This window comes from Periophthalmus magnuspinnatus, chromosome 24 (genome assembly GCF_009829125.3).
Source record: "Periophthalmus magnuspinnatus isolate fPerMag1 chromosome 24, fPerMag1.2.pri, whole genome shotgun sequence".
NCBI classification, from domain to species: Eukaryota; Metazoa; Chordata; class Actinopteri; order Gobiiformes; family Gobiidae; genus Periophthalmus; species Periophthalmus magnuspinnatus.
In genome coordinates this window covers 1,175,367-1,185,694 of record NC_047149.1, presented here as the reverse complement: position 1 = coordinate 1,185,694, position 10,328 = coordinate 1,175,367, and positions in this window count along the sequence as shown.

Genomic DNA, 10,328 nt, shown 5'->3' with positions numbered 1-10,328 from the left:
GAGTGGTCCACTTCCCTCACAGAGGTGTTTGAACGTGAGATGTGCTGGGCGTTCCCATTTGTCTGTCGGGTGCAGGAGCAGAGACAGAAGGGCCAGAGTGGACACTGGAGTGGTCACCAGAGGAACTGACCTCCAGACCCACATTGTGTTGTGCTAATAATGATCACAGCCCAGGGATATGTATTTTCTCACAGCACTTTCCACCCGTCCATTATTCAGTCCACACTCCCTGCTGAGGTGCCACCTCTGCACCACAGCAGCCCTGGAGTGAATAAAAGAATGTGGAATCAAATAAGAGAGACACACACGCACAGGCCAAATTCGAAGCACATTTTGTAATAAAATGAAAATACTTTATTAGGAAGGATTCAGGCTTGGTAACTACATAATTAACAACCCCCACGTTGCCTCCAGCATCCATGTTCACTGGAGGTGTGTGAAGGAGGGTGGACCATGGCTACAGTCTGGCATATTTACAGCTGACATATCGTGGAGTTCATGAGCATGTACTGTGCGACCATTTCAACTAATAATACATAATGTGTTATTCTAATCCTTCAGGCTTCCATAATGAGCTTTAGATTGTCAGCAAAATGTGCCCCTCACTAAATAATGTAAAAATGGGCAAGTCACAGACTCAAGAAAATGAGGCAGGGACACATTTGAACCCAACCCTTAAAGACACCTGTACTGTGATTTTAAAGATGTTTTTATGCCCTAGTGACCTCTGCTCATAATACTAAGACTTAGAATGTGTTTGTAATAATCACATGTGAAGCACAAGTACCTGGCAGCCATACACCAATGAGCATCAGAGCGGATGTGGACAGACTGAGACAGGCCTGGGAACAGCTCAGAGGGACAGACTTCAGACTGAGCTGACACTCCACAAACATGCTAACATCCTGTACAAAAACATGCACATGTCATGTTTTTTACTTGATGTTAGCATGTTTTTGTACACACTAACATCATATACAAAAACATCCTAACATACACCATAACACGGTAGCATCATGTACAAAAAAACATGCTAATTTATGTACAAAAACATGCTAACAAAAAATGTGGGGCCAGATGACAGTGGACAAGATAATGGTATGAAGTTCTGCAGATGGGTCTTTGAGCGACATGTACAGGGATTCCTTCAAACCACATGAGGATACTGATAATAATAATAATAATGACACCGTACACTTGTAATGCGCTTTTACAGGCTTGTCAAAGCCTCTCAAAGCGCCACACTATAGTCTTTATTCATTCACTTCCACACTTGGTGATGGTAAGCTACTATTGTAGCCACAGCTGCCCTGGGGCAGACTGACAGAAGCGAGGGTGCCAATTTGCACCATAGGCCCCTCTGACCACCAACAATCATGCATACACACACCACTTTCATACTGCCTAAACTAGGCAATATGGGCAATATGGGTATCTTGTCTAAGGACAGGACGAACTTGGTCCGAGCGGGACTTGGTCCGAGCGGGACTTGGTCCGAGCGGGACTTGGTCCGAACGGGACTTGGTCCGAATAGGACTTGAATATGGGCAATATGGGTGTCTTGCCTAAGGACACGACGAACTTGGTCCGAGCGGGACTTGGTCCGAGCGGGACTTGGTCCGAGCGGGACTTGGTCCGAACGGGACTTGGTCCAAACGGGACTTGATCCTCCGACCTTCAGGTTGGGGGACCAAAGCTCTAACTACTGAGCCACTGTCTCCCCTGACTGATACTGATATTACAGACACTTAACAAACTGTCATGATGTGGACTTTTCTGTTCTTGTTTTGTCTTCCTGTGTGCTCTTCCCCCTCCCTCACCTGCTTGTACCTGGAGCTGGGCGGAGCTCTCGGCTCCTCCCGCGCGCACCTGCTCTCCATCTGGCTAATTACCACACCTGCCATGGATAAAGGGAGATGGGAGAAGACACTCAGTGCGAGTTCGTTGTTGTCCTCACTTGTTCCTGTCGTGCCTGCGTTCCTGTCATCCCTGTGTTCCTATCGTGCTCTGGCCCTGGATGTCTCCTGCCCGCTCTGCCCTACGCCTGTCTGGTCTGCCTGTCTTCCTGTCATCCCTTCATGTCCTTGGTTCCGGTGTTCCTGTGTTGCTCCGACCCTGCTCCGACCCTGCTCCGGCCCTGCTTCCCAGCCCTGGTACTGTCTTGTATGTCTCTGCACTCTACGCCCCTGGATTCTGGTCCACACCTCACCTCCTGTTCACCGCTGGATCAACCCTCATACTGCACTATCTGTTATTTCCATAATAAATCCTGTAAATATTCCCCGAGTCTGCATCCTTGGGTCCGCTACACACACCCGTTACGACACAAACTTACTATTATTACTACGGCTTAAGAACAAAAGGAGAAATCTGAATTTTGTTTTAACGCAATCTGAAGATCATACTTAGCTGGAGCTACAACAGATGGGCTGATTTGTGGTGTTAAACAAGTTCCTCTGTGAGGGACTAAGCAGGACCATGAACACTCGCACTGATCACAGGCTCCTGGACATGTGCTCTTTAAATCCATTTTGTATTTTTTGTCAAAGTTCCCAGAAAATGTAAACTTTTTTGGTAGTTATTGCTAATGTGTGCTTTGTGTCACCATAGTACCAACTGAACACTCCACCACAGACATACAGACAGAACACCTCCAGAGTGATGTCTTATCCAGAGAGTAGCTGTTGAGAGTCTTGGTGGGGCAGTGGACGTTCATGACCAGCAGGTGGACACCATGGCATGGTCCATGTGAATCAGGTAAATGCTCCTGTAAGCTCCTTCTCATGGACCGAACCATCACCAGGAGTCCAGGACAAGGACCTCTGACCGGGTCTGTGAAGAGACGACCGAAGTCTCCAAAATAAAGATTTTAAAGGTACACTATGTCACTTTTCTGTCACCATGCGGCTTTAAACTTGGCGTTCTATGTATTACATTACAGCAGGGGTCGGCAACTTCGCTTGGCTTCGGGCCAATTTTTTTCAGCGCCCACAGGTGGCGGGCCAGATGGTAATGGTATTGGCTTACATATATTTATAAATACATAAATATGAATTACATGCATTTTAACTCACCTAAAACAGCCAATTAAAAAATCCTCGGGCAAAAGCTTTTGCCCCTTTTATTATGGTTTTGGTAAGAATTATGCCTTTGTTGAACATGGTAATATTGGATACTAAAGGCGCACAGTATCGGGTAGAGCTATGAAAAACTTTTCACTTTAAGTTTTTACCTCATTTATTCAGGTCTTTGTCTCATGATATTAATTGAAACTAATACTTTTGTGGTTAAAATGTGCGGATTTAAACAAGGATAAAATCTTTCTAAGACGGTTACTTGAACCAGGAAGCTGCATAATTATTGCTTATCGTCAAATCTCTCCATCAAAATTCTTTTCTCACGCTGTCTTCTTGTGACCATCGCTGCGATTTAGCTCTGCCTCGAAGGTTAAACTACGACAGGCTTTTAGTCGTGCGTAATACCGCACTAACGGCTTCCTTACTCCGCATTTGGTGCCGTAATGACCTGCACCTTTACGCACGACTGTGGGAGAGCTGTAGGACTTGGATGATGCCAAGTGCAGCAAGGATCGTGATAAAATCACAACGTAAATGAAAAATGTTTAAAATTGACATGGCTAAGTGGATTTATGTTGTGTCAAACATGAGCAAAGGTCGGGAGCAATAAAACCTGACATGCGGACAAAAAGCAAGTCCCCACCCCGGTTAAAAGAAATCTTCAAACTGAGTATTTTGACAGTTTTATGATTAAGTGATTTATTTTAATAAAATAGGGAATTTTGAATAACTAACCACAGAAGTGGAAGAAGGCTATAGCGTAACGGGTGCACATTCCTTGAGCTGCGCGCAGTCTGCACGCTTGCCTCACCAGATGTTCAAAAACAGTTAGCCACGATTTTGACTGGTGAAGGTGTATGTACACACCAGTTCATTGTTTGCTTTTAATGTTGTGTTACATGCACATCATGGGCAGTGGAATGCCCATAGCAGTGCCCACATAACTTGGTATTTGTCGTAACGGTGGGTGTAGCGGACCAAAGGATGCAGACTCGGGGAATATTTACGGTATTTATTAAAGAAATGACAAATAGTACAGTTCGAGGGTAGATCCGGCAGTGAGCAGGAGGTGAGGCACGGGCCAGGATCCAGGAGCAGAACGTGGAGCGCAGCGGAGATGACGATGCGGGCAGCACCAGGGCAGGATGCAGAGTGCTAACCAGGGTCCGGGGTCGCGGAATGCAGAGATAAAACAGACAGTACCAGGGCTGGGAAGCAGGGTGGAAGCAGGGTCGGAGCTGAGCCGGGAGCGCTGGAGCTGAGACGGTCCAGCAAGCTGGGTGGAGACGCACATACGATCCGGCACCGAACGGGATGAGGCTGAAACGAAGATGAACCGGCACTGAACAGGGTGTAGAAACGCAGATGATCTCGCCCTGAGTGTCTGGTCCTGGCTCCTCTTATACACAGCAGGTGGTGGTGATCGCGCTGATGAGCTGCAGGTGCACGCAGGAGGAGCCAGGAGCTCAGCCCAGCTCGGCAGGTGAGGGAGGGAAGGAGCAGGACAGGAGGAAAAACGTGGAGCAGACGGAGCGGATCATGACAGTATTAAAGAATCAATGCCGGAAGAAAGTCCAAAATCCTCTGGCGGGCCAAAAAAAATTGGCGAAGGGCCAACATTTTCCCGCGGGCCGGACGTTGCCGACCACTGCATTACAGCATTTAATGCTAAAAAGTATTTTTAAAATACATTGTTCGGGTGCTGCCACCTGCTTTTCTCCATGGACATAGATGTGTTTAAAGACGCAGTATTATACTTCTTTTTACTTATCTACTGTGAACACATAGCATATTTCAATCACCATGTTTCCTTTTACTGTTTTGACAATGCTGTATTCATCTAAAACAACTTAACAACTTAACATGGAAGCCATAGCATCTCCATGGAGACAAGTGGACTATCAAACTTGCCATCTTTCTGTGAAAACTGATCTTGAAATAAGTCATTCATGTGACATCCTGTACATTATAATTTTATAAGCTTTTTTCACAACTCTCAGAAACCAGAGAAGAGTTTCACTGTGACTGTGAATCTAGCAACAACCATCATGCTAATACACACTTTCTGATGATTGGAGAATAAAAGATAGAGACAGCACACAGGGGACTTATTTTGATTGCAAGAGCTGCTACAAATTTATACAATATATCTGTACTGACTCGAGACACATTTTACTCAAATACATGGGAAAAATACAAGGCTTTAATGATGAGAAAACGGTTATAAGATGGGTCAAAGCTCAAAACATGCCCCCTTTAAGTAATCTCACATTGTCAGACATATCCTGTTGGACTATATGTAGTAGTATACGGTAACAGTGGCATGTGTATTTTGTCGTTGTTTTTGTCACGGAGGTGTACTGCTGACAGTTAGACCACAAACCTCAGCTGTGTGTACATGTGACACACCACACCCACCATACAAGTAAACACGAAGAGAGGAAGACTGTAAGAATGAGATCAACATATGCCATTTAAAACTATTCAATTAATCAAGTTTTGTGTTAACAGCTCTAAGGTGCTACCAAAATGATCTAACTTACTGTATTTGATAGCCTTTATACTTTAAACTTTATACTTGTGCAAAGTTGCCAGTGGTAGTTGTACTCACAATTGAGTACGTTTTAGCCAAGTAATTGTATTTTACTTGAGTACATAGTTTCAGTACTTTTTCCACTTTCAACCACTGGAGAAAAGGGTCATTTGGTGGGTCTGAGGAGGAGATGGAGAGGCTGAGGAGGCCAGTGTTTCTATTGTTTCTACTTCGATTGGCTGTGGCTGTGATTGTCTGACAGTGGAGAGGAATCAGGAAATGAAAGTCCTAAAGATTGTTCAAACACAAATCACTCCAAATACAACTTTGAGCGGGAACAACTATAACAGTCCTATTCTGCAAAGTCCATTTTGCAGAATAGGACTGAATTGCAGAATAGAACAGCAAGAAGGTGGCCAACTAATGAAGCACTGTTTTGATAGTCATTGTTTATTATTATTTTTTCACAACTGAATTAAATGAATAATAGATGTTGTTTTTCATAAACTCCTGTCTTAAATCTCCTACACGATATCAGTGACCACATTAAAGGTGCCACATTTCACTTTTCTGCTTAGTCTGCATGAATGTGTTGTTTTGCCTGGAATATTCCACGGTATGGCATTTGTCATATCTATCTCCATGGTGACAAGCAGGCGAAGAGAACTGTCCAAGTTAGGTCAGCTCTGTGGAAGGTCAGCCACGCTCACATCAAGAATAAATATTTTCAAAGGATCTTTTTCGCAATTAAAACACTTGCAATTAGTTAAATGGAAAACAGATTTAATGCCATACAGTGGGATATTCCAGGTAAATTAACAAATCCCCTCCCCTCCAGAAAGTTACAACTTTATTGCACCTTTAGAATATGAATTTCCTCAAAAACATACATGGAATTGTATTTTGTTTCAATCACAAATATTTAAGTAATTTGCATTATTAACTTTTACTTTTAGTTCAGTAGAAGGTTGAAATTATTCAAATGTTTCTAGTGAAGGTGTGTGGGGTTTAAAAACACAGTGGAGCACTTCCTGTATCAGCTCCTAGCCCTGTAGCCTAAATATGCAGGATTTGTGTGTTAAACATGAGTGAATGAAACAAAACACAACTCCAGGTCTGTTGGTGTTGAGGAAACAATGTTAGAACATAGATCATAAAATACTGTAATATTGGACTTTTAATCCTGTGTACACCAAAGTTCAGTAAAGACTTTCAAAACTACTTGAAAATGTAATTACCGCATTGTACGCAACCCCATAACACCGACTTGCTACATCACTGTTCCTTATTTTTAAAAGCTAGCAACCCTAAAAGACACATAATACAGCTTATGTATATTTCAGAACTACCCTGCTTTGTAACGTTCACATGTTCACACGCCGTAAGGAAATCTAGAGTATTGGCCTAGTCTCATTTAAAGGCTCCTGACCCAATTTTTTCCCCATGTATTTGAGCAAAACGTGTCTTGCCCAGTACAGATATAAGCAGCTCTTGAGGTCAAAATTTACATTGGACCCCAGCAAACCATTTCCTCGTTTCAAAGTCACGTTAAAAGTCAGGTACAAAGATCCCAATAACACATCTGGAGAAGCTGATATGTACTCGGTTTCCTACTGCACGTAACAGCGTAGAGTCCAGTTTACCTCAGGTGCAGTACTAGGACAGGCGTTCAACTGCATGGGGTAAAAAAAAAACACCAGAGAAATATTAGATGGGTGTTTGGATGTTTACGTACTCACTTTAAATCAACGGTGATGACAAACTATGGCCCCTCCGATGTGGACTAGCACATGATGTTTTATTATTTTGGACCTCTACATTAAAGTGAAAATTTAACTTGCCAGCGGAAGCTTCAATGTAGGCTATATTTGTTCGGTGGAAAGCAAATAACTTAAGTAGTAACACAGTTACTTAGCATGTCTGAAAAAGTCAAATGCTCAACATTAATACAATTATTGCTGCAAAGTGTTAGTGCTGCTAATGCTAAATAACCAGACGGCCCTGAATGTCTCGTAGCCCCTGTTTACACCTATTCAGTTCTTTGAGCAACTGTAGACTGGGGTGAGAATGGTGTGACTATAGACTGTAGACTATATATATAAATAGACATAGCTAACCTGCTAGCCACCATGTTCCACATAGGAAACAAGCTTTCCTATGGCTCCATTGACTTCATTTGTCTTTCTATTAAAAAAAACTGTGGCCCCTCTCTCTGTAACTGCTGCTGCCAGGCATATCATTTTGGTCTTAAAATGTTCATTTTAACCAACTCATCGTGATCCTGTTTTTTGGGGGGTTTTTTTAGTCCGTTAATAAAGATATGTATACATTAATTCAACAGCCTCATTCAGGTTTGCCTATGATACTCACAGTCAGAATTCCAAATACAGAAGTCGATTCCAGATTGGCCCCTATAGCTGCTAGCGTCGATGAGCTTCATTTGATTGGAGCCGAACGCTTTTTTTGGGGGATTTGGCAGGGTTTGGGCAAAGACGATTTGAATTCAGTTGTTTGGTGCACTCAGAGTTCTATGTGCATGTAAACGTAGTGAATGTTTTCATGTATCTCTCAGTATTTGGCAGTGGACCTGCATCAACGCCAACACAAACACAAATGCTCTCATTCACAAGGTCACCGTCAGGGAGCCTCCTGAGCAGTGGGACCCTCCTAACATGTGAACTTGGGGGCCAGTTGGGGCCTGCCATTGGCCCCCTGCCAGTGGGAATGATGGAGCAGGCATGTCCAGTATGTCACACTGAGGCAAAGCCCACACATGAGCTGCTTGGTACTGTACATGTGGCACAAGCTTTAGCCATTAGCGGAGCTTGTGCTAAACATAGAAGGACAATGTGCAGAATGTGTCAATACAGTGTGAGAAGGTAAACAAGAGTAGAAGATTAGAGGAGACAGGGGAATCCTGGATTTCAAGAATTCACCAGCTACTGTTTATGATCTATAGTTCAGTGTTTCACATTTTGTCATTTGTAAACTGCAATATTGATCTAAAACAGCTCAGTAATAGGAAAAGCTCCCTTGGCTTCCTGTTCAGATCTGATAGGCCCCACCTATTCAATGTAGAATGTCATTGTTGTAAGCAGCAGATTTTAATTTCCATGCGTGCCGAGGCAAGTGGATAAGTAACCATAAAACGCTAGATTAAATAGGCCTAAATAAACAACAATACCAATGGGCCAGGCCAGATACTAAATATAACTCTACAGGAAAAGGTCACACAGGCTCATTACTTGACATGACAGAGACCATTTAATTTACAAAAAGGTGTGTATAAGGTAATATTTAGTTTTTCTTTTTGCTGGGTTTAGTTTGAAATCATAAGTTGAACAGTCACATGATACATTAGTAACTTTGGTTATTTTTCAATACAATTCAGTCACAGATGTATTTAACTTGTTGACATGTTTCTGCTGATATCGGCAAACCATCTTGTGTTGGTGTTGATATGTCGTATTTCAGTCGTTGTTACTTTCTATAGGCATGGTCAACCTGACAGACCTGGCAGATGCTCGGACTGACCACGACTCCTGTTGCCCACTGGTCTTAGACTAACCACGCCTCCTGTCGCACGGTGATCTCTGGAGATGGGAGTCCCAGGTGTGTGAGAGGAGGAACATTCTGTCATTGCAGTTGATGCTTTCCACCACATTATAAATTGGGATGGGGCACTAATCATGGGATTAGAAAACAACAAGTTCTTAAGACGGCTCACGCACACTGTCTCACTCTTGGTTCACTTTTATTTGTACAATGTTTCGGTCCTTCTTCCACACAAGTCAGGTGTGCAGAATCTATACAGAAAGTGTGTGTGGAAGGTGTGTTCATCCCTTTTTCCATGCTTGAGGGTTCTACATTATCTTTGCTGTTCCTAGTACTGATGTCTGATGTTTTTCTTGGGATCTGCTGAAGCCACTCCTCTAGGGAGACACTGCCACAAGTGCTCCCATGACCACAGGCACCACTGATGCCTTCACCTTCCAGGCCTTCTCCAGCTCTTTGAGCCCCTGGTATTTCTCTAGTTTCTCATGTTCCTTTTTCCTGATGTTCTATCACTTGGTAATGCAATGGCTTTTCTCAATGCTGCATTCACATCTTCCAGGAGACTTTCAGATAATACTTCACTTAGCATCTGAGGGTTTCGAAGTTTCCCACATCCTGTTCATGTAACTCCTCTGACTTGAGTACTACTCACTGGAATAGCAGCATTCCAACACAGCTTTGTTCTCGCATCTCCCCCATTTCCATCTTGTTCCAGTCGCCCATTTCTCATCAATAGCCCATTTCTCATCAGTTGCCCATTTCTCATTCTCTGATGCAGATCTTGTTTGGCCGGGCAATGTCTAAGCTGGCATTCCGTAGGTTTGATTTGTATCTCACATATACATACATACATATACCACACATATACTTTTTTACATACTTTTTTCATATAATTGCAACCAAGTAAAAGCAGCTGGCAGCCAGTGAATAAGAGAAGCACGATGAAGTCAACCAGTGTCACATGCAGCTGTTTAAGCTTGCTCTTTGTGGACAGAGGTCAGTATGTCAAATCTGAAGCAGTGTCCGTCTTAGAAGCAGTAGAATGTGTCTGAATGTAACTTTACATGTGATAAGCCTTTGATCAGCAACAACAGGAGAATCAATGCAGTTAATCTGACCTTCTAAAGGCGAGCCTGTTTAAACTTTAGCCTTCACATGGACAT